General features: G+C 37.3%; 1 long non-coding RNA gene across 2 annotated transcripts in view; it reads left to right on the plus strand.

The window, feature by feature from the left end:
* LOC134484005 (uncharacterized) overlaps positions 1-15,774 on the plus strand; it is a 39,127-nt gene extending 23,353 nt beyond the window's left edge. For both annotated transcript variants that reach the window (XR_010061292.1, XR_010061291.1), the window contains 2 exons: positions 7,541-7,836; positions 15,667-15,774. This is a non-coding gene — a long non-coding RNA (uncharacterized LOC134484005). The remainder of the gene's footprint in view (positions 1-7,540; positions 7,837-15,666) is intronic.
* The last annotated feature ends 8,707 nt before the right edge of the window (positions 15,775-24,481 follow it).

Genomic DNA, 24,481 nt, shown 5'->3' on the forward strand with positions numbered 1-24,481 from the left:
GTTTAGTGATTCACCTTATGTCCTTGGGCACTTCCCAGTACTCCCCCTGCCCTAAGCTTCAGTTCCTGCTTCAATTCCTGCTTCAGAGCTTTAAATGCTATACATTCCTCTCAATAAACAGACCTTGACAAGGACACTGCTTGGTCTCGCTCCTCTTTCTTGCCCTTTCTCCCGCAGGTATGGGTCCCCCTCGACCCCCACAAATAAATGGGTTCCCGCTGGCAGGGGCAAGATCTGGTGGTTGAATCACAAATAACAGTTCCATAGCCAAATATTGGAAAGAAATTCTGCTGACAGTCACTCTGCACCATCTATTTTCTTTAATAACCTGCTCTCACTACTCCTCCAGGAATGGAAAATGCTGTTGATCCATTTTAGATGTAGAAAAGGAAAGCCAACACTAGGAAATATCTCAATAGGTCAGCCCATTGGACAAAAATCTAATAATTCCAATAGATTACACTGATGCATTTAAAAGACCACATTTGGAAAAATAATCTAGAACTAAAAGTTATTTTCAACAAAGGAACCAGTTAAGAAGTCATTGTCATAATCCACCAGAAAGATGATGGTGCCCTAAAATAGGGAAATGGCACCAGAGATAGAAAAAAAATTGATTTTGAAGTCTACTTTTTGTAAGTAGAATTGACATGAACTAGAAGAAATAAGATTTAAGGTGTAGACATGAAGGTGTTCAGGAAGGACTTTGTAGAACACACTAAACAGTCTAGGTTTATTTGAGAAAAAATTTACAAATTTGTAGCTCACAATCCCAGTAGAATGATAGTTGTCTCCTTTTCACTGGTCTGCTGACTCTCCAGTTTACCACAGTTTCTGCCTGAAGCCAGATCCATTTAATTTCTATGGTCTTCCTTCCAACCACACTGTGATGGTTAATGTTTATTGTCAACTTTATAGAGTTTACAACCACCATGCAACCAAGCCTCTAGCTATTCCTATGAAGAAATATCTAGCATTGGCACATTAATATAGGAAAACCTGCCTCACCTAAAAACCACACAGATTTTTGGTTTAGGATCAGAGAGTGAAAACAAAGGAAAAAGCAGGGCAGGAGACAGAGCTCAGTAGTTAATTCTCTGTAACCACATGGCTACTCACCACTATCTGTAACTTCAGTTTCAGATAATCTTCCACCTTCTGTAAGCTTCTATAGGAACTGAGTACATACATGGTCCACAAACAAACATATAGACAAAAAAAAAAATCACACACATAAAGTATTTACAAGGGAGAAATCACTGCATAGATTTCATTTCCCTCTTCTTCTTGATTGTGAATGTAATGTGACCAAATGCTTCACACTTCCTCCTCTGCAGAGAGCCTTTGGGGGCCACTTGCTTTGCTTTTATACACTTGGCTGGAATTTGACACCAGGACAAAAGAAAGGAGGCCAGGGCAAGAATCTGACACAGGAAATGGGTCCTGATTAAGAACATTTACATTTGAGTTAATGCAAAACTCCGAGCAGGCTCACAGGAAGTGGCAGTCCTTTTGTTTTGGTCATCCTGATTAGCACCCAGAACAGTGTTTACAGGATTTTGTTCATCACCTTGCTTGTTCCTTGACTCAGAACTGATCTTATCGTTGTGCATGTAATTAAAGTGGTATAAAAGCATATTGGAAAATAAAACATCTGCTTCAGCCTCAGAACTGGCTGTAGTTATGTTAAATGTTGTCTAATTGTCTTTTTCTTTTCAATCCTCACACCTGCCCTGGAGAACCTGTTCACTGACTGAACTGCCTTGGTCACTCTTCAGTATTTTCCCTGCCATGATGCACTAGACCTTCTGAGTATTAGCCGTAATAAACCTTTTATCCATGAGATGGCTTTTCTCAGGTGATTATATTTTCACAGCAATGAGACAAGCAAGTAATGTACAAACTCAGAAACAAAGCTGTCATTCTTTTTATTGCAGGTAATGCACTGTAGGAGAGAACAGCAGGCAATTTTTAAAAGATACTATCACACTGGCATCGAAAGCATCTACTGGAGCTAGACAGGGTTAGAGGAAGAAAAATCATTTAAGTGATTATGGCAGTGTTGGATCTGAGAGGAAAAAAAGGCCCACAATAGACTATTGACCAGTAAAATGGACTGGAAATGGAGTAGAAAGGCTTGTTGAGGAATGACTCTAGCCATGAGTTTAGGTTAAAAAGAAAGAAGAAATGATTGAAAAATACCAATTCTAAGTATTTAATTCATTTGTGATTTTCTGAGGGAAAATTCGAGTTTCTGGGTGAATCCCATAGTGCTCATAGATTCCCATTCAAGGGAGAAAACAATTTCATTTGACAAATCTGGGTTCAAGGATAGTTGGGTATATGTCTGATCCTTTCTTCTATGTGACCACAAAATTTTCCATCTTATAGCCAATATGAATTATGTATTGCAAAAGCGAAATGATTGAGAACATGGAAAAGGTAAAATGAGAATGTAAGTCTGCTCTGTTACTCCCTTGTTAATTCCTTGATTTATTGATGAAGCAGCTCTGCTCTAAGATTCGTTCCAACATTTATTAAAAGATTACTTGTTGAGACATAAACTTAACTCCATTGTCTTCTATGTTAGCTAATATTGCCAGTGACAATGAACGTTTCCTGTAATGGAAGATAGGAGATTAATACGAATGCAATTACCAGCAATTCAAGTCCTACTTCCATGTATACAATAATATATATTGCTATGAACATGAGGAAATTTTTGTGATTGCTGAAGTGTAAATATTTACCAATATTGAGTTTGATTCTTCTCCAGTTATATGTAAATAAACCATCTTCAGTTCTTTATCAAAAAGGGATGAATCCTGATTTACATTTTCATCATTATTTACCATCAATTGTGTAAGAAGCTGATCTAAAACTAGAAATTTTTACAAAGCTTATTTAGAATGAAATAAAATGCCCTCTTTATCATGACCTATTTTTCTCTTTGTTTCACTTTCAGAAGAAGAGATAAAAGATGATTGAAGTAGGAATGATGAAAGTAACTGTAGGCAACTTGTAGACACCAACCCTTGATAATTTTATTAAAAAGAAGCACATAACACATTCCCTTTCCTAGTCAAATAAACAACCAGATAAACATACTCCAATTTCTCGAGCATACTTCAGACTGAATTATTGCATTTAATATGAATTAAGAGTCTTATTAAGCTAAACTTGTAACTGATGCCTCTAAATTCAATTAGTTTCTTTTCTACAAGAAATGATGCATTTGTATCTGTTCTTTGCTTTCCATGTTATCTATCTAGATATTATTCTTCCATTTATATGTCATGGAAAATGTCAACAGTTTTCATTCTGAGAACTCTATCTTTTATTATCACCACCCTGATCAGCATGAGTGTACTAATTACATTGCTGTTAGATTTTATGACATCAGTCCTAGGTGATGTTATTATGGATTTCAAATGAAGAATACTTTTTGCTTCTTTCTGTATGCTGTATATCAGAATTGTATGAATCAATAGAATTCATTAGTAAAATTAAACCTATCTATGAATCCTATGTCCTAGCCCTAATTTAAGGTACAGCTTTTTTACTTCCAGAATTATTACACGATCTTGAGTATATTAGTGTACTATATTATTTACATTGAAAATCAAGTTGGAGTCAGTTGAATGAGCTTGTAGCTATTGTACAGGCTCTAAGTTCTCTCCACTGGAACATTTTTGGTTGCTCTTTTAATTTGGTAAGATCACAATCTATTCTGCCAGCTATCTTGGGGAAATCACCATAGTGTACTGATAGAATCATGATGTTCTTCAATTCCAGGGATAACCCCTAAACATAAAGGACAAATTCAGTGTGTGAGGCAACTTAAGCACAAATAATCTATGTAACACTTGCTTTGGGTGTTGAGGTTGCTACTGTGCTATTGTTTTCCTTTTTAAAAAAAAAATCTGCCTTCCCAAGCCATCACCAAAATCTAAACAAATACAATTTAAGACATTTTGAGAAAAATGTTCTTTTGATCTGAATCAAATGTATTTATTCTCTCCTTGGATGAGAAGCATATATTGCATGCCCTTTGCTGACTCTGATGTGCTCTCTCTCTCTCTCTCTCTCTCTCTCTCTCTCTCTCTCTCTCTCTCACACACACACACACACACACACACACACACACACACAAACAAACAGTTGCTCCTTGTTTTTAATTTATGAGGAACATTCCAAGGAGATTTTCCCCATAAAGAGAACAGTTATATATATAGATTAACTCAATGAATCCTTTTCTTCATAGTCTTCCACTTACTAAGGACAACACATGGACATTCTAATCCATGAATAAATGCAGACGAAAGATGATATGCATGGTGGCTGTCTAGCTACAATATGTTCAACGAGTTTTACCAAGATAAAACAATGACTTCAGCAAAGATAAATGTTCCCCAGTTGACTTCTGCAAAGATGAATGTTTCCCACTTGTTTAATAGCTGGGCAAACATTCATTTTACTAAGTAGTAAGCACATGCCATGTTAACTGGCAATTTATATGCACTTAACATTCATATAAATGTATCAAACACTGATTCTGTGTTCAACAGTTTATTGTAGTTCTCAGCAAAGGGATTTAGAAGCAGAACTCATAATTATTTTGTAATTTCATTTAAAAGAGTAGAGGGCTAATCAAGCATGTTTTTAATAAGAAAAAAATCAAATGAAGAAGTCATACAGCTGCTAATTTCCATAATCTGTACTGGATATCCTGACCATAATTGCAGAATGTAACTCTAACGTGAAGCTTTATATTACGGTTGTACCATACTACCCTCCACTTCTCTCTCCTCTTTTCAGAAATACTGTTAGGGAAAATATGGAATATATAACCTTGAACCAATATGACTTATATAAAAAGGTTGATTACCTAATCTAAACTCATATATGTTTAACAAATCTAGGCATACATGTGGTAACTGGATACTTGAATGCCAAATTAGTGTAGCCATTTTCAAATAAGCTTGAGAATTAGGTTTTGAAATGTTTGACAGTGCCTAATGAGGCATCATCATAAGCAATAGAGTGTTAAGACAGGAAAAGAAAAACAATATTTGAAATGCAGCTTTCCTTATTATTTTTAAATTTTTCACAATATTATTTTCTTAATGCAAATAGCAAGTGAATCATTATGTCTTCCTAGTTTAGATCAGGAACCAATGAAATGTGACAAAAGCAGAACAAAAAAAAAAAAAGAACTGAAAGTATATATTAACATATTCTTTGACAGCAAACTTACTTAAGGCTATATTTTTACCCTCCAAAGTCCTAGTCATCTAGCTCTGCGATTCTTCTGTTAAACACATGTTAGTGCTGGAATGTTCATTAAAAAGGTATTTTAACTGTGGGATGGCAACCCATCCTTTCACGTCACGTCTTGTCCCTCCACTGGAGGTAGAATCTACAAGTTCCCCCTCTCCACTCTAGAGCACTTCATCCATGATCCAGTCCATTGAGTCATGAGAATCTCTCACCTCCCAAGTCTCTTGTACATTCTAAAGGGTCCCACAATGTCTTTCCTCATAAATTAGGCTGTTGCCATTCTTTCTGCAGGCCTTCAGGGCTTCAGTCCTCCCCACCTAATACTTAATCATATTCTGCCTTCCTCTCCCTGTCCCTGCTACAATTAAGGTCCCTCCCTCCCCCCTTCTGTGATTGCTTTCTTCTCCCTCCCAGGGGGGACTGAGGTATCTTCACTTGGGTCCTTCTACTTGCTAACTTTCTTGAATTCAGTGGATTGTGTCCTAAGTATTCTGTACTTTTTGGGGTAATATCCACTTATTAGTGAGTACATACCATGCATGTCTTCTTAGGTCTGAGTTACCTCACTCAGGATATTTTACAGTTCCATTCATTTGCCTGCAAAACTAAGGATGTGCTCATTCTTAATAGTTAAGTAGTATTCCATTGTGTAAATGAACCATTCTTCTGTATCCATTCTTCTGTTGTGTGACATCTCGGTTGTTTCCAGCTTCTGGCTATTGCAAATAAGGCTGCTATGAACATAGTGGATCATGTGTTCTTGTTATATCTTGGAGCATCTTTTGGGTATATGCCCAAGAGTGGTATAGCTGGGTCTTCAGGTAGATCTATTTCCAATTTTCTGAGGAAACTCCAGTTTAATTTCCAGAGTGATTTTGAAATCCCACCAGCAATGGAGGAGTGTTCCTCTTTCTCCATATCCTTGCCAACATGTGCTATCACCTGAGGTTTTGATCTTAGCCATCTGATTCATGTAAGGTAGAATCTCAGGATCATTTTGATTTGGATTTCCCTGATCACTAATGATTTTGAATATTTCTTTAGGTGCTTCTCAGACATTTGAGATTCCTATCTTGTGAATTCTCTATTATGTTCTATATCTCATTTTTTGATTGGGTTGTTTGGGGTTTGTTTTTTTGGTGGTTAGTTTCTTGAGTTCTTTATATATTTTGAATATTAGCCCTTTATCGGATGAAGGTTTATTAAAGATGTTTTCCAAATCTGTAGGTTTCAGGTTTGTCCTATTGACTAGGTGCTTTGACTTGCAGAAGTTTTCCAGTTTCATGAGGTCCCTTTTACCAATTCTTGACCTTAGAGTGTGAGCCACTGGAGTTTCGTTTAGGAAATTTTTCTCTGTGCCCCAGAGTTTGAGGCTCTTTCCTACTTTCTGTTGTATTAGATTGTATCTGATTTTATTCTGAGGTCCTAGATCCACTTGGACTTGAGCTTTGTGAGGTGACAAATATGGATCTTTTTCCAATTTTCTACATACAGACTGCTAGTTAAACCAGCACCATTTATTGAAGTTGCTTTCTTTTGTCCATTGTATATGTTTGGCTTCTTTGTCAAAGACAAAGTGTGTGGTTTTATCTGGGTCTTCAATTCTATTCCATTGATCTATATTGTTCCTGTGTGAAGGAAGTGATGGGACAAAATGGAAAAGAGCATGAGAGAAAAGAGGCCCAGTGACAGGCCCAAATTGGAATCCACCTCAAAACCCTGAGGCCTGACACTGTTACAGATGCCATGGTATGCTTGCAGAAAGGAGCCTAGTAAGGCTGCCCTCTGAGAGGCTCAGCAAACAGCTGAAAAAGTTAGATGCAGATACTAGCAGCAAAACAATGGGCAGAAGCTGGGGATCCTTGTGAGTGAATTGGAGAATAGCTGGAAGAAGTTGAGGAGGAAAGAAAGTCTAGCAGTTTCTGGACCCCCAAGAACTCTCAGACACTGAGCCTGCAATCGGGCAGCATATACCAGCTGATATGAAGCCCTTGACACATATACAGTAGAGGACTGCCTGGTCTGGCCTCAGTGAGAGAAGATGCACCTAATCCTTGAGAGACTTGAGGAGGCCTCACAAAGTGGGGAGGTCTGGTGGTATAGGGTAGGTTTGGGGGTGTGGGGACATCCTCTTGGAGACAGAGGAGTTATGGGATGGGTTGCGATCGTGATGGGGTGTGTGTGGGGGGCAGACAAGAAGTGGGATGAAGATTAGACTGTAAAAAAGGATTAAAGAATAAATTTTAAAAATCATTTTTAGGGCCCTGCACACCAGACACCGCCGAAAACTGAAGGGACCGACCAGACAAACAATTCTCTGCACCCAAATCCCGTGGGAGGAAGAGCTAAACCTTCAGAGAGGCAGAAAGGCCTAGGAAGCCAGAAGAGACTACACTCTGCCCACATTTCTGACTCCAGGAGAAAACACCAAACACCATCTGGAACCTTGGTGCACAGGGGCTCCCAGAGAAGGCAGCACAGGTCCCCCTGGTTGCTGCCCTCACGGAGAGCTCATAAGCAACACCTCACGAGCAAACTTGAGCCTCGGGACCACAGGTAAGACCTACATTTCTGCTCTAAGTGACCTGCCTGGTGGACTCAGGACACAGGCCCACAGGAACAGCTGAAGACCTCTACACAGGAAAAACTACACAGCCGAAAGCAGAACACTCTGTTCCCATAACTGGCTGAAAGAAAACAGGAAAACAGGCTTACAGCACTCCTGACACACTGGTCTATAGCACAGTCTAGCCACTGTCAGAAATAGCAGAACAAAGTAACACCAGAGATAATCTGATGGCGAGAGGCAAGCGCAGGAACCCAACCAACAGAAACCAAGACTACATGGCATCACCGGAGCACAATTCTCCCACCAAAGCAAACAGTGAATATCCAAATACACCACAAAAGCAAGATCTAGATTTAAAATCATATCTGATCATGATGCTGGAGGACTTCAAGAAAAACATGAAGAACTCCCTTAGAGAAACTCAGGAAAACATAAATAAACAAGTAGAAGCCTATAGAGAGGAATCACAAAAATCCCTGAAAGAATTCCAGGAAAACACAAACAGTTGAAGGAATTAAAAATGGAAATAGAAGCAATCAAGAAAGAACGCAGAGAAACAACCCTGGATATAGAATACCAAAGCAAGAGACAAGGAGACGTAGATACAAACATCACCAACAGAAACCAAGAGATAGATGAGAGAATCTCAGGAGCAGGAGACTCCATAGAAATCATCGACACAACTGTCAAAGATAATGTAAAATGGAAAAAGCTACTGGTCCAAAACATACAGGAAATCCAGGACTCAATGAGAAGATCAAAGCTGAGGATGCTAGGTATAGAAGAGAGTAAAGACTTCCAGCTCAAAGGACCAGAAAATATCTTCAAAAAAATCATAGAAGAAAACTTCGCTAACCTAAAGAAAGAGATGCCCATAAGCATATAAGAAGCCTACAGAACTCCATATAGGTTGGACCAGAAAAGAAACTCTTCCCATCACATAATAGTCAAAAGACAAAATGCAGAAAATAAAGAAAGAATATTAAAAGCAGTAAGGGAAAATGGTCAAGTAACATATAAAGGCAGACCTATCAGAATCACACCAGACTTTCCGCCAGAGACTATGAAAGCCAGAAGATCCTGGACAGATGTCATACAGACCCTAAGAAAACACAAATGCCAGCCCAGGCTACTGTATCCTGCAAAACTCTCAATTAACATAGATGGAGAAACCAAGATATTCCATGACAAAACAAAATTTACACAATATCTTTCTACAAATCCAGCACTACAAAGGATAATAAATGGTAAAGCCCAATTGAGGCAAGCTACACCATAGAAAAAGCAATAAACTAATCGTCTTGGCAACAAAACAAAGAGAAGAAAAGCACACAAACATAACCTCCGATCCAAATATAAATATAACAGGAAGCAATAATCACTATTCCTTAATATCTCTCAACATCAATGGCCTCAACTCCCCAATAAAAAGACATAGATTAACAAACTGGATATGTAATGAGGACTCTGCATTCCGCTGCATACAGGAAACACACCTCAGAGACAAAGACAGACACTACCTCAGAGTGAAAGGCTGGAAAACAACCTTCCAAGCAAATGGTAGGAAGAAGCAAGCTGGAGTAGCCATTCTAATATTGAATAAAATCAATTTTCAACCAAAAGTCATCAAAAAAGATAAGGAAGGACAGTTCATAGTCATCAAAGGAAAAATCCACCAAGATGAACTCTCAATCCTAAATATTTATGCTCCAAATACAAGGGCACCTACATACATAAATGAAACCTTACTAAAGCTCAAAACACACATTGCACCTCACACAATAATAGTAGGAGATTTCAACACCCCACTCCCATCAATGGACAGGTCTTGGAAACAGAAATTAAACAGAGACGTAGACAGACTAAGAGAAGTCATGAACCAAATGGACTTAACAGATATTTATAGAATATTCTATCCTAAAGCAAAAGGATATACATTCTTCTCAACACCTCATGGTACTTTCTTCAAAATTGACCATATAATTGGTCAAAAAACCGGCCTCAACAGATACAGAAAGATAGAAATAATCCCATGAGTGCTATCAGAACACAACGGGCTAAAGCTGGTCTTCAATAATAATAAGGGAAGAACTCCCACATATACATGGAAGTTGAACAATGCTCTACTCAACGATAACCTGGACAAGGAAGAAATAAAGAAAGAAATTAAAGACTTCTTAGAATTTAATGAAAATGAAGGTACAACATACCCAAACTTATGGGACACAATGAAAGCTGTGCTAAGAGGAAAACTTATAGCTCTGAATGCCTGCAGACAGAAACAGGAGAGACCATATGTAAGCAGCTTGACAGCACACCTAAAAACTCTAGAACAAAAAGAAGCAAATACACCCAGGAGGAGTAGAATGCAGGAAATGATCAAACTCAGAGCTGGAATCAACCAAGTAGAAACAAAAAGGACCATAGAAAGTATCAACAGAACCAAAAGTTGGTTCTTTGAGAAAATCAACAAGATTGATAAACCGTTAGCCAGACTAACCAGAGGACACAGAGAGTGTGTCCAAATTAACAAAATCAGAAAGGAAAAGGGAGACATAACTATAGAATCAGAGGAATTTAAAAAAATCATCAGATCCTACTACAAAATCTATATTCAAAAGAGCTTGAAAATCTGCAGGAAATGGACAATTTCCTAGACAGACACCAGGTACCAAAGTTAAATCAGGAACAGATAAACCATTTAAACAACCCTATAACTCCTATTGAAATAGAAGCATTCATTAAAGTTCTCCCAACCAAAAAGAGCCCAGGTCTAGTCTGGTTTAGTGCAGAATTGTACCAGACCTTCATAGAAGACCTTATACCAATACTATCCAAACTATTCCAAAAATTGAAAAAGATGGATCACTACCGAATTCCTTCTATGAAGCCACAATTACTCTTATACCTAAACCACACAAAGACCCAACAAAGAAAGAGAACGTCAGACCAATTTACCTTATGAATATCGATGCAAAAATACTCAATAAAATTCTGGCAAACTGAATCCAAGAGCACATCAAAGCAATCATCCACCATGATCAAGTAGGCTTCATCCCAGGCATGCAGGGATGGTTTAATATATGCAAAACAATCAGTGTGATCCATTATATAAACAAAGTGAAAGAACAAAACCACATGATCATTTCATTAGATGCTGAGAAAGCATTTGACAAAATTCAACACCACTTCATGATAAAAGTCCTGGAAAGAATAGGAATTCAAAGCCCATACCTAAACATAGTAAGAGCCATATACAGCAAACCATTTGCTAACATTAAACTAAATGGAGAGAAACTTGAAGCAATCCCACTAAAATCAGGGACTAGACAAGGCTGCCCACTCTCTCTCTACTTATTCAATATAGTTCTCGAAGTTATAGCCAGAGCAATCAGACAACAAAAGGAGATCAAGGGGATATAGATTGGAAAAGAAGAAGTCAAAATATCACTATTTGCAGATGATATGATAGTATATTTAAGTGATCTCAAAAGTTCCACCAGAGAACTACTAAGGCTGATAAACAACTTCAGCAAAGTGGCTGGGTATAAAATTAACCCAAATAAATCAGTAGCCTTCCTCTACACAAAATAGAAACAAGCCGAGAAAGAAATTAGGGAAACGACACCCTTCATTTTTTTATTTATTTTTTTATTTTTTTATTTTTTTCCTTTTTTTTTGTATTAACTTGAGTATTTCTTATTTACATTTCAAGTGTTATTCCCTTTCCTGGTTTCCGGGAAAACATCCCCCTAATCCCTCCCCCTCCCCTCCTTTATGGGTGTTCCCCTCCCCATCCTCCCCACATTGCCGCCCTCCCCCCAACAATCAAGTTCCCTGGGGGTTCAGTCTTAGCAGGACCCAGGACTTCCCCTTCCACTGGTGCTCTTACTAGGATATTCATTGCTACCTATGAGGTCAGAGTCCAAGGTCAGTCCATGTATAGTCTTTAGGTAGTGGCTTAGTCCCTGGAAGCTCTGTTTGCTTGGCATTGTTGTACATATGGGGTCTTGAGCCCCTTCAAGCTCTTCCAGTTCTTTCTCTGATTCCTTCAACGGGGGTCCTATTCTCAGTTCAGTGGTTTGTTGCTGGCATTCGCCTCTGTATTTGCTGTATTCTGGCTGTGTCTCTCAGGAGCGATCTACATCTGGGTCCTGTTGGCCTGCACTTCTTTGCTTCATCCATCTTGTCTAATTGGATGGCTGTATATGTATGGGCCACATGTGGGGCAGGCTCTGAATGGGTGTTCCTTCTGTGTCTGTTTTAATCTTTGCCTCGCTATTCCCTGCCAAGAGTATTTTTGTTCCCCTTTTAAAGAAGGAGTGAAGCATTCACATTTCGATCATCTGTCTTGAGTTTCATGTGTTCTAGGCATCTAGGGTAATTCAAGCACTTGGGCTAATAGCCACTTATCAATGAGTGCATACCATGTGTGTTTTTCTGTGATTGGGTTACCTCACTCAGGATGATATTTTCCAGTTCCAACATTTGCCTACGAATTTCATAAAGTCATTGTTTTTGATAGCTGAGTAATATTCCATTGTGTAGATGTACCACAATTTCTGTATCCATTCCTCTGTTGAAGGGCATCTGGGTTCTTTCCAGCTTCTGGCTATTATAAATAAGGCTGAGATGAACATAGTGGAGCAGGTGTCTTTTTATATATTGGGGCATCTTTTGGATATATGCCCAAGAGAGGTATAGCTGGATCCTTAGGCAGTTCAATGTCCAATTTTCTGAGGAACCTCCATACTGATTTCCAGAATGGTTGTACCAGTCTGCAATCCCACCAACAAAGGAGGAGTGTTCCTCTTTCTCTGCATCCTCGCCAGCATCTGCTAACGACACCCTTCATAATAGTCCCAAATAGTACCTCGGTGTGACTTTAACCACGCAAGTAAAAGGTCTGAACAATAAGAACTTCAAGCCTCTAAGGAAATAAATTGAAGAAGACCACAGAAGATGGAAAGATTTCCCATGCTCATGGATTGGCAGTATTAATATAGTAAAAATGGCCATTTTACCAAAAGCGATCTACAGATTCAATGCAATGCCCATCAAAATACCAATCAAATTCTTCAAAGAGTAAGACAGAACAATTTGCACATTCATCTGGAATAACAAAAAAAAAAAAACCCAGGATAGCTAGAACTATCCTCAAAAATAAATGGACTTCAGGGGAATCACTATCCCTGAACTCAAGCAGTATTACAGAGCAATAGTGATAAAAAAAACTGCATGGTATTGGTACAGAGACAGACAAATAGAACAATGGAATAGAATTGAAGACCCAGAAATGAACCCACACACCTATGGTCACTTGATTTTTGACAAAGGAGCCAAAACCATCCAATGGAAAAAAGATAGCATTTTCAGTAAATGATGCTGGTTCAACTAGAGATCAACATGTAGAAGAATGCAGATTGATCCATGCTTATCACCCTGTACAAAGCTTAAGTCCAAGTGGATCAAGGGCCTCCACATCAAATCAGATACACTCAAACTAATAGAAGAAAAAGTGGGGACGAATCTCGAACACATGGGCACTGGAGAAAATTTCCTGAACAAAACACCAATGGCTTATGCTCTAAGATCAAGAATCGACAAATGGGATCTCATAAAACTGCAAAGCTTCTGTAAGGCAAAGGACACTGTGGTTAAGACAAAACGGCAACCAACAGATTGGGAAAGATCTTTACCAACCCTACAACAGATAGATGGCTTATATCCAAAATATACAAAGAATTCATGAAGTTAGACCGCAGGGAGACAAATAACCCTATTAAAAATGGGGTTCAGAGCTAAACAAAGAATTCACAGCTGAGGAATGCTGAATGGCTGAGAAACACCTAAAGAAATGTTCAACATCTTTAGTTATAAAGGAAATGCAAATCAAAGCAACCCTGAGATTTTACCTCACACCAGTGAGAATGGCTAATATCAAAAACTCAGGTGACAGCAAATCCTGGCAAGGATGTGGAGAAGAGGAACACTCCTCCATTGTTGGTGGGATTGCAGACTGGTACATCCATTCTGGAAATCAGTCTGGAGATTCCTCAGAAAAATGGACATCGAACTACCTGAGGACCCAGCTATACCTCTCTTGGGCATATACCCAAAAGATTCCCCAACATATACAAAAGACAAATGCTCCACTATGTTCATAGCAGCCTTATTTATAATAGCCAGAAGCTGGAAAGAACCCAGATGCCCTTCAACAGAGGAATGGATACAGAAATTGTGGTACATCTAAACAATGGAATATTACTCAACTATCAAAAACAATGACTTTTTGAAATTTGTAGGCAAATGTTTGGAACTGGAAAATATCATCCTGGGTGAGGTAACCCAATCACAGAAAAACACACATGGTATGCACTCATTGATAATTGGCTATTAGCCGAAATGCTTGAATTACCCTAGATGCATAGAACACATGAATCTCAAGACGGATGATCAAAATGTGAATGCTTCACTCCTTCTTTAAATGAGGAAAAAGAGTACCCTTGGCAGGGAATAAGGAGGCAAAGATTAAAACAGAGCAGAGGGAACACCCATTCAGAGCCTGCCCCACATGTGGCCCATACATATGCAGTCACCCAATTAGACAAGATGAATGAAACAAAGAAATGCAGGCAGACAGGAACCGGATGTAGATCTCTCCTGAGAGACACAGCTAGAATACAGCAAATACATAGGCGAACGCCATCATTAAACCAGTGAACTGAGAATGGGACCCTTGTTGAAGGAATGAGAGAAAGGACTGGAAGAGCTTAAAGTGAGTTGAGACCCCTTATGAACAACAATGCCAACCAACCAGAGCTTCCAGGGACTAAGCCACTACCCAAAGACTATACATGGACTGACCCTGGACTCTAACCTCCTAGGTAGCAATGAATAGCCTAGTAAGAGCACCAGTGGAAGGGGAAGCCCTTGGTCCTGCTAAGACTGAACCCCCAGTTAACGTGATTTTTGGGGGTAGGGCGGTAATAGGGGGAGGATGGTGAGGGGGAAACCCATATTGAAGGGGAGGTGGAGGGGTTAGGGGGATGTTGGCCCGGAAAGCAGGAAAGGGAATAACATCGAAATGTAAATAAGAAACACTCAAGTTAATAAAAAAATAACATTTTTACGGACAGTATGAAGCGTATGAAAAATTCACTGATGGGATCAATCTCCTTATATTACTGAAAATAATCCACATTACCCTTTGCAATAAGAGCTGAAGGCAAAGTTTAGTCTATATATGGTAGCAATAGTTGGAGTTAGTACTTGTCCATGGGAAGCACTTTTGTCCCACCAACAGTGGGGTAGAGAGTTACATGCTTGCTACAGGGCCATTTCTGGCAGTCCCAGAAAAATGGGACATAGAGTGCTTAAATATTGCGTAGCACAGAAAAACAGGAATATTACAGCTAGGCAGGCTTGTACTCTCCATTTCTTTGGTTGACTTTGAGAGATTTCTTCCATTTGATATTTGTTTCATGCCTATTAGTTTTGCTTATTTGGTTTTATTTCATGTACGTGATGTTCCTTGTCAAATCCTTCAGTCTAAAGATCTTAGTGACAGAAGTACCCCAATGTTCAAAAAAAAGGACAGATGCTTTTAGGTTCAGTGGCCTCAAAACAGTGGTTTGCACTACTCAGATTTCTGCTTATCAGACATTCGTATTTTTCTTCCCTGGGACAGGGCTAGAACTTTCATTAAAATTCATTTTCAATTTCATGTTTATTCATTTCTCTTTTTAACAGTATGACATTGTTCTTCCCCTAAGTTTGAAAACATCCATCTGACATATTGTTGTCTATTTCCCTAGATGTCTGTAAACATATGTTTTTATGGAAAAATCACAATGGACTGGCGAACAGCTTTATTCTATGCTACCCTGGCTTTGATTAAACAAATATACCATAAATAAATAAAATGCATTTTCTTTCTTCTTTTTCAATCCCACAAGAAGGCAATTTTTTGTTGCATAAGCATGCCAATCAATTAAATGGGCAAATATCAGACAATTAGAGAATGTTAGATAATAAAGCAGATAAAAGGATGTCATCAAAAACTGCTCTTCTTGCATTATATTCAGAAACTGAGGCCCACTGAAGAGGAATTGTCAGTGGTTTCTTTTGGTTTAACAGATCTGAATATAAACTATTTTATCTAGAAATTCAACAATATCCACATTTTAGTCTGAAATACACTCAACAAAAAGAACGCCACAGGCATGGTGGGAGAATATATACAGAACAATTCAACTACAATAATAACTCAACCATAAAATCTAGATTATAAGAATATTTTTATTCTCTGTGAATGTCTACCCAACTTCACATATTTGAAATATTAATAGCGGGTCTCCCAACAACTGGACCGGAGGCTTACCCTGATTCTGTTGCATGCCTATGGATCTTGTTCCCATAACTGGACTGCCTTATTTGCCCTCAGTGGGAAAGTATGTCCCTTGTCCTTCAGTGATTGTAAGTGTCAGCATGGGTTGGTCTCATGGGGTGATTTCCCCTTTCTCAGAGGAAAAGAGGCAAAGGAATTGAGGGAAAGACTGGGGGGGGGGGATACTGGGTGGAGAGGGAGCTGTGATTAGAATGTAAAGTGAATAGATAGATAGATAGATAGATAGATAGATAGATAGATAGATAGATAGATAGATGGATGGATGGATGGATGGATGGATGGATGGATGGATGGATAGATAGATAGATAGATAGATAGATAGATAGATAGATAGATAGATAGATAGATGGGAGAAAATTAAGAAGAAAAATAGTGACTATTTTAATATTGCAATATGCGTAAAGTTGGTAAAAACATATTAAGAGATGGATTAAATTAAGTCAGAATGCCTGTGATACTACCAAGAACATTAATTTTAAGGCTTTTGATAGTAAGAACAAAGAAGTCTAAAGTGATGATAACACAGTAGATTCCCTAATGCTTCCACCATTTAAGGAGCCTCCCACCAAAGAAAGAACCACAATGCAAAGGCCAAAGTAGCCCACTAAGGTGTTCAAATGTTCAAAAAAGTTCTAGGTGATGGTTATCTTCAGCTTGTAGTCACTGAGCTACACATATGCCAGGTTAGGTATGTATATGACCTAACATCAAATCATAAACTGATTTAAAACATTGTTTTTATTTATTTGTTTGTTTTTGAATATGGTTTGACTTGTTTGCAGTTCAATTGTGTAATTCTATAGCATGAGATTTATAGATGACACCATGTCCCATTGTCAAAAGTTTGGCCATTCCTGATAGACTTGGTAGAATCTTGACATAATCTTTTAGCTTGAGTTAGGGGGATACTTGAGTTCTTGAGAAGAGAAGTGTTAAGTTACAGATATTGAATAAGATCTTTAATTCAGAGTTCCTATGAGAGCCTGTTTTCTTGTTTTTTTCTTTGGGGTTTTTGTTTGTTTATTTGTTTGTTTGGTTGGTTGGTTGGTTTTTTGTAACTTTAGTTATTTTTACAATTAAAATTGAAGGCAAATCAGTGACAGTTTTCACTTCTGGGTAACCTAAGTTAATTTCCAAAGTTATTTTAGGCTGGGTATGAAATAAATCACTAGATAACTTTATGTTGCTTAATGGGATATCCAATATGATTTGATGAATATATATCATCAGATGTACTACTCAATCAAGACCATTTTTATCTTCACAGTCATAACTTAAAGATGCTGCAGCTGTCTACCCATTCCTATTCTCAGAACAGTACTGCTGGACTCAATAGTGCTAGTCAGCAAGACTAAGCTGCCTTAAGCTGGCCAGGGAATGGAGCCAAAGGGCATTGGCCACAAAGTCTCAGGACAGCCTCACAGGCTCCCTCTAGGGAAAAGGGTTTCAAATGTGTCATGAGAACGCACAAGGACAAAATCTGATATCTCAACCACAGTAGAGACTCAAAGGTTTCAGATTGCTGGAGAAGATTAAAGCAAGAGACAAGAAGTCATAACTGGCAGAGGAAGATGCCCTGCATGAATGCTGGAGATGATGTGTCTGGCACTTGCTTAGGTGACCTGGTTGAAGAATCCAGGGTGTAGAAACTACTGCCTAGTTTCCAGTAATGTCTGGCAGACTGCTCACAAATCTAATTTGATCCATATAAAAATAGCCCTTCTGACCAAGCCTGACTTAAGCACTTTTTATGTTGTTGAGCAGTACAGTGACACCTACAAACCATCTTCAAGAATCATGCAAAATTGGAAATTTCAAAAGTGTCTTGATTCAACATCTGTCCCTTATGTATGTCTTTGTGCAAATTAACAAAGTTCCTTCTAGTCCTGACTTTCTTGCTAATTAGTGAGATGTAACTATTTTGTTGCTTTTCCAGAGATAGAGACGCTAACTCTATGAATTACAAAATCAGTTTTTTAATTTAAGTCACTCTATAATTGTTTTTAGGTGATGTACACTGTGTGTTTCATGCCCTGATAGGCAATGACTGTGCAATGATGAGTGAAAACAGACACACTGAGACATGTCCAGAAGTGATACCGACAGGTTAGTACTTTGAGAATCCTGATAATCATGAATGGCTTTGAAGGGACTGCAAAATTAGCACAAAAGCTGGGAATATACAAGATACAATTCACAAACCACATGAAGCTCAAGAAGAAGAAAGACCAAAGGTGTGGATGCTTCACTCCTTCTTAGAAGGGGAAACAAAACACAGGAGGAAATATGGAGAAAGAATGTGGAGCAGAGACTGGAGGGAAGGCCATTCAGAGACTGCCCCACTTGGGGATCCATCCTAGATACAGACACCACATCCATACACTATTGTGAATACCAGGAAGTACATGCTGATAGGAGCCTGATATAACTGCTTCCTTAGATTCTCTGCCAGAGCCTGAGAAATACCCAGGCAGATGCTAAAAGTCAACCATTGGACTGAGTACTGGGACCCCAATCAAGGAATTAGAGAAAGGTCTGAAGGAGCTGAAGGGGTTTGCAACCCATAGGAAGAACAATATCAACCAACCAGACACCCTAGAACTACTGGGGACTAAAATAACAAACCAAAGTGTACACATGGAGGGACCCATGGTTCCAGCCACATATGTAGCCAAGGATGGCCTTGTCAGACATCAATGGGAGGAGAATCCTTGGTTCTATGAAGGCTCGATGCCCCAGTGTAGAGGAATGACAGGATAGATAGGTGGAAGTGGGTGGGTCGGGAAGCACCCTCATAGAAGCAGGGGGAGGGAGGATGCTATAGGGGTTGTCTGGAGGGGAAACCAGGAAAGGAGATTAATATTTGAAATAAAAATAAATAAAATACCCAATAAAGAAGAAAATCTTCTGATTATTTGAAATTACAAATGTGATTTTAATGATATGATCAGAGTTGTATTTTCAAAAGATGACTTCAGTTACTCTGTATAGGATGGACTGATGGAATGAAGTAGAAAACTGAAGGATCAGAGATAATGTGAATATGGATTTAACCAAGATGGTAATTAGGGAAATAAGGTAATATTTTAAACAATTATATATAGCTAATAAGTAGAAATTGTTGAAAGGTCACAAAAACTCGGTACTTTGAATGAAACTCTTGTCAAGGTTGACTAGTTACTTATTGGCGTTTCCTCTGTGTCCCTATGAAATTAAGTGTGAGTTTAAATTCTATTAAATTTATTTGTCCAAAATCACTAATATTGGTAAATGACCACACTCAGTGATTTATCATAACAGGCTGGCTTAATCACAGTTCTCTTGAGCTAGTCTAGGAAAATCAGTGTTACTACTAATATTCTCTCTCCATGTTCTTTCATCCATTAAACCCCAAACAGAATCTTTGATTAGAAATTCTCATTTACTCTTTGAAATGTGGGATGGAGATCATTCTCTTTACCAAGTTCACACTCACATTTTTCTAATCTTTCTACCAGTTATAATGCCCCACATTTTGTTTTTGAGATCTAAACAACCTGCTCACAGAGAAAGAAAAAGAAGGTAGAATTCTCATGTACAATTATAGGAGAGGAACAGTCTTGGCCTTGGCATCATAATGGTCTCAGTAAAAACTCCTTATGACTATTGAAGTAAAATACTCATTTTTTTTACTAATAAAGTCTAGCATGTAATTCTTAAAATTATAATAAAATGCATCATTTTTAGAGATAACATCCATGGAATGATACATATACTAATATAATCAACTTATTCTCCTTATAACTGTTCTTTGAACGTACAAAGAGAACATCTTAATAATAATAGCGTCACTACACCTTAGAGACTGCATATGTGTGTGTGTGTGTGTGTGTGTGTGTGTGTGTATATATATATATATATATATATATATATATATATAGTAGCGTCACTACACCTTAGAGACTGCATATGTGTGTGTGTGTGTATAAACATATATAAAAGGTTTGGAAACATATATATATGTATATATAAATATATATATGTATATACAAATATATATATATGTTTCCAAACCTTTTGCTTCAAAAGAAAAACTTTTGCATTTTGCAAATATTCAGTATGTATATTTTATGCTGACAAAAGAGATACATAAAGGATATGATATTTAAGAAGATATAGTAGGTTCTTTTATTGATGTCATGTTCAAAGATTCTGGTTGAAATACAGAAAGACCTAAGTTCCCCTTCATTAACCATTATAGTTCAAGTATCTATGACTAAGTCTTGATTACTATTAATTTTATTTCAGAAGTCACGATGAAGAGAGTGAGAAACTTACAGGATATCTGAAGCAACATAACATATTTTAATATAGAAATATTTCATTTGAATGATCTGGATATGAGAGAGGCAGCAGGAAATGAGCAGTGACATTGGAGTCAGCAAACCTAAGTTTAAGTATTTCTTCTTTCACATAGTAGATGTGCAGCTTGGCAGCACATTATTTCTGGGCACATTATATTCCATAATCATATGCAGATTTTGCTTCATTTGAGAAATAACTAGTAACCCTAAATCAATTTTAGAATGTTTCAATCACAGATTGCTGTAAAAAATGAAAGTAGCTAAAAAAAAAAACAGTTTTCTTAAACTCCTACGACTAGTAGACATCAAAGATAAGTGCATCTCAGCCATCACTAGAAAATGTTCTTATTGCAGTAGGTAGAGCTTATTACAGAGACCCCAGACTCTCCCCAGCACTGATAATAAGCTACTGTGAGTATTCAGTCAAAGATGGGAAAATCTACCATTGACCTAAAGTTCAGGGAATATCAAGGAAGAAGGGGTAGAACAAATATACATGCCTGAGAGTAGGGAGATCTGTGAAATGCTTTTCTCTGAATAGGACATTCATTCACATCAATTCAAAATAGCTGTTGTTACCTACATAAGGCATGAACAGAATCAAGAAAGTAAAAAATTTTGGTACAAAAAATAAAATAATTTTTTTTGTACAGATGAGAAAAGAGTTTTTAAGGCCACACCCCTAGCTGAAGAACAATTGACAAATGGTGGTTGCTGAAGGAGAAGGAATAGCTTTTCTTCAGTGATATGGTCCATAGAAAAATGGCAGTGATCCTGTAGATGGCATTAAACACATTCACTTATGAGCAGCATTAGTTGGACTAAGTAGTTTATAACAAAATTAAAAAGAGGTAGGAAGTTGGAGAGGAACTTGTTGGAGGTTAGTTGGGCAGAGAGAGAAGGCAGAGAGAGAGAGAGAGAGATAACCATGCTCCAAATGCACGATGTTTATATATTAAATTCTCAAATAATAAATTCAAAATACATATAAATAGTATTTATGATAACTACAATACTACATATCTTTCAAAGTAATGTTAGTTGAAAAATAAACAAAAATGTATAATTCATAGCTATTAAGAGAAGTGAAAAGAAACTATGCTCATATATTGTGCTGTAGTGAAGGCCAAAATAAATAGATAGGTAGATAGATGATAGATAGATAGATAGATAGATAGATAGATAGATAGATAGATAGATAGAGTATATTTTGTTTTAAATAAAATAAGATGTAAAATTATTGAGAACTCTATCAGGAATGATGACCCCCCCCCACCAATAACAATTTCACATAGCACCAGTCTAGCCTACTTGGGATGTTACAGAGCAATGACAGACACTGTTGCAAAACTAGATGCATGGCCACTGAGAAATGAAATCTGATGTTGTCCTCTGGCCTCCACATGCACATGTACAAATGTTTGCAATATATGCATGACTTCCCATGAACATGCACAAGCAAACAATTAAAACAAAATAATAGCATTTTATAAAATTTTATAATATAAATATTCCTTAAAATAATAATGAATTCAACTGTCAAAGAATACTTGATCATTCCTATTTTGGCATTGAAACTCAGACAAGTAATATGCTGTACTTGATTTCATGCAACTGATAACTTTGGCCCTCAATTGCCAAAACACAATTGCCAAAGTAGCCAGGGCAGTTTCACTGTCACAAATGCTGTAAGAGTTACTACAGTGAAAAATAACATAGCAATTAATACCATATCTAATATTAAATGAATTGCTTGCTTCTTATATGGATACCAAGTTTCTAATATTAATGAAAGTATGCAAATGGTGACTTTTTTCCTCACTTTGCTTGACAAAGGTCATGGAATAAACTAGACACTTGCTGTATGGTATTGGTTTCCTGTAGGTAAAGAACAATGCTCATAAATACCTGCATGTAGAATGCCTAGTAGGACAGAATGTCCATCTGACAGAATGTGAGGCTACCTTCCTAGTCTTCACTGCAATTCCTCCCCTTCACTGTATTTCCCCTTCCTTTCAGTAAAAAAATGTTTTGTTAAAACTTTAAGACAAATTTAGGTTATAAACATATTAAGATACCCCGTGGGAAAGTGATATTGCTTATATAATAGATTTACCCTGTAAGGTTTCCTAGTAGTGTTTTCTGTGGGAAATATTTATTGTATTTTATTTGTCATAGCTGTCCTCATGAAATGGATATTTTCATTTCTTTATGGTTGAGGATATAACGAAGTTTTAAGAAGTGCAATGATCTGTCAAGGGTCACACAGTGATGAAAAAGGCTGAGCAGGAACTCAAAAATATCCTCCAATTTCAAGTCTCAAGTTGTTCCGTCCATGTTGCCCACCTACAAGAGGTAACCTTTTTGGAGGACCAATATCACAATTACTGACACTGAAGTTTATATCCCAAAACATCTTTTGAAATGGAGGTTATGTAATCAGATGTGATACATTCCAACTATTGTTTACTGTTTGGACAATGGATCTCCACAGTTTATACTATAATTATGAGTTACTGCTACTTTTAAATCCTTAAAATGAAAAAGTAAAGCATGTTCAATATGTACATTTCATTTTCGTTGGTCTTACTCATTTTATTTTTATTCAATTTCACATTGCAATTTTATGATTTTTTTCACTTGCATGAATATTAACCAGAATAGGAAATGTGCTCAGTGATTCAAATGCATGGAGATTTTAAAGTATTTGGGTAACAAAATCTAATTAGGGTGACAGTGATATGTTCTGAAAAGAAAAACAATCTTTCAGAGAAGTGGAAATTACTGCCATATCGCTGTGTTCCTTCAGACTGCACAGTACACAAAGATCGCAAATAAAGAGCATGGGAACTATTCTCTTCAAATCCCTTGAGGTCATTAAAAACACCATGCTTGTATTGCATTTTGTTTAGTTTTCATGTACAAGATGATATTTCTCCTCTCAAAGGGCCTGACTGTTCATCACCACTCATTCACTGGCTCTAGTGACTGAAGGTTATCTACAAAACACTGTAAAGCAAGCACCTAAAAAGTCATCTCTTTTCTACACATTATTTGTTGCAGTTTTCCAAGTTTGATCCTGGACTACTTCAGTCAATGGTGAACAGGACCAAGAATTTTATTTCACTCCTCCATCTCATCATCCCTCAGTTGTCAAAATCTTTTCCCATTAGTTTATGATATCTAAAGAAAAAATTTTGGTATAATTAATATATGTTAGTATTTGGGTCAACTAGTTACTTTTATAAATCTTCAACATGATGTTGGCTAAAATTCAAGTTGGCATTACCAACTTGGCTAAGATTGTAGAATGTGAGAGCTAGTAGGGCTCTTTAAATTACATTAATCCATACTATCCTTGACAAATAGTTTATGTAAGAGAGAACACAGGAAAAAGAATTGTCTTATCTCATATCACAGGACACTCTGTTAGCTGGTTTTAACTATATTTATGGTCATGTCATTTTGGCTTTTCTTTATTCATGATTCTTTCTTCTTCAACTTTTATCACAGATCTCTTTAAACTGTGCAGGATTCCCCCACATATATAATATTCAACTGTTAATAATGAATCTACACAGACTCTGAATTTCAAGGTCCTTTAAACTTTCCAATCACAGGACTATTGCATTATACAGCAGATAGCTATATAATTATATACAGCTTACTTTCTCATAATGATAGAACTCAACAAAGTAGTTCTGCCTTATACAAAAATATCTATACTGCCCTCTGAAACCCCAATGATTATAGATGTCCAAGCCTGTAGATACTGTAATAAAAATTACCTTCTAATATTGAAGGCATAAAGAATGTCTACAGGTTATTTTCAAGATAGCCACACCATAAGAATGGTTAAAATGTATGGGGGATAGGAAG

This window comes from Rattus norvegicus, chromosome X, assembly GCF_036323735.1.
Source record: "Rattus norvegicus strain BN/NHsdMcwi chromosome X, GRCr8, whole genome shotgun sequence".
In the NCBI taxonomy this organism is placed as follows: Eukaryota; Metazoa; Chordata; class Mammalia; order Rodentia; family Muridae; genus Rattus; species Rattus norvegicus.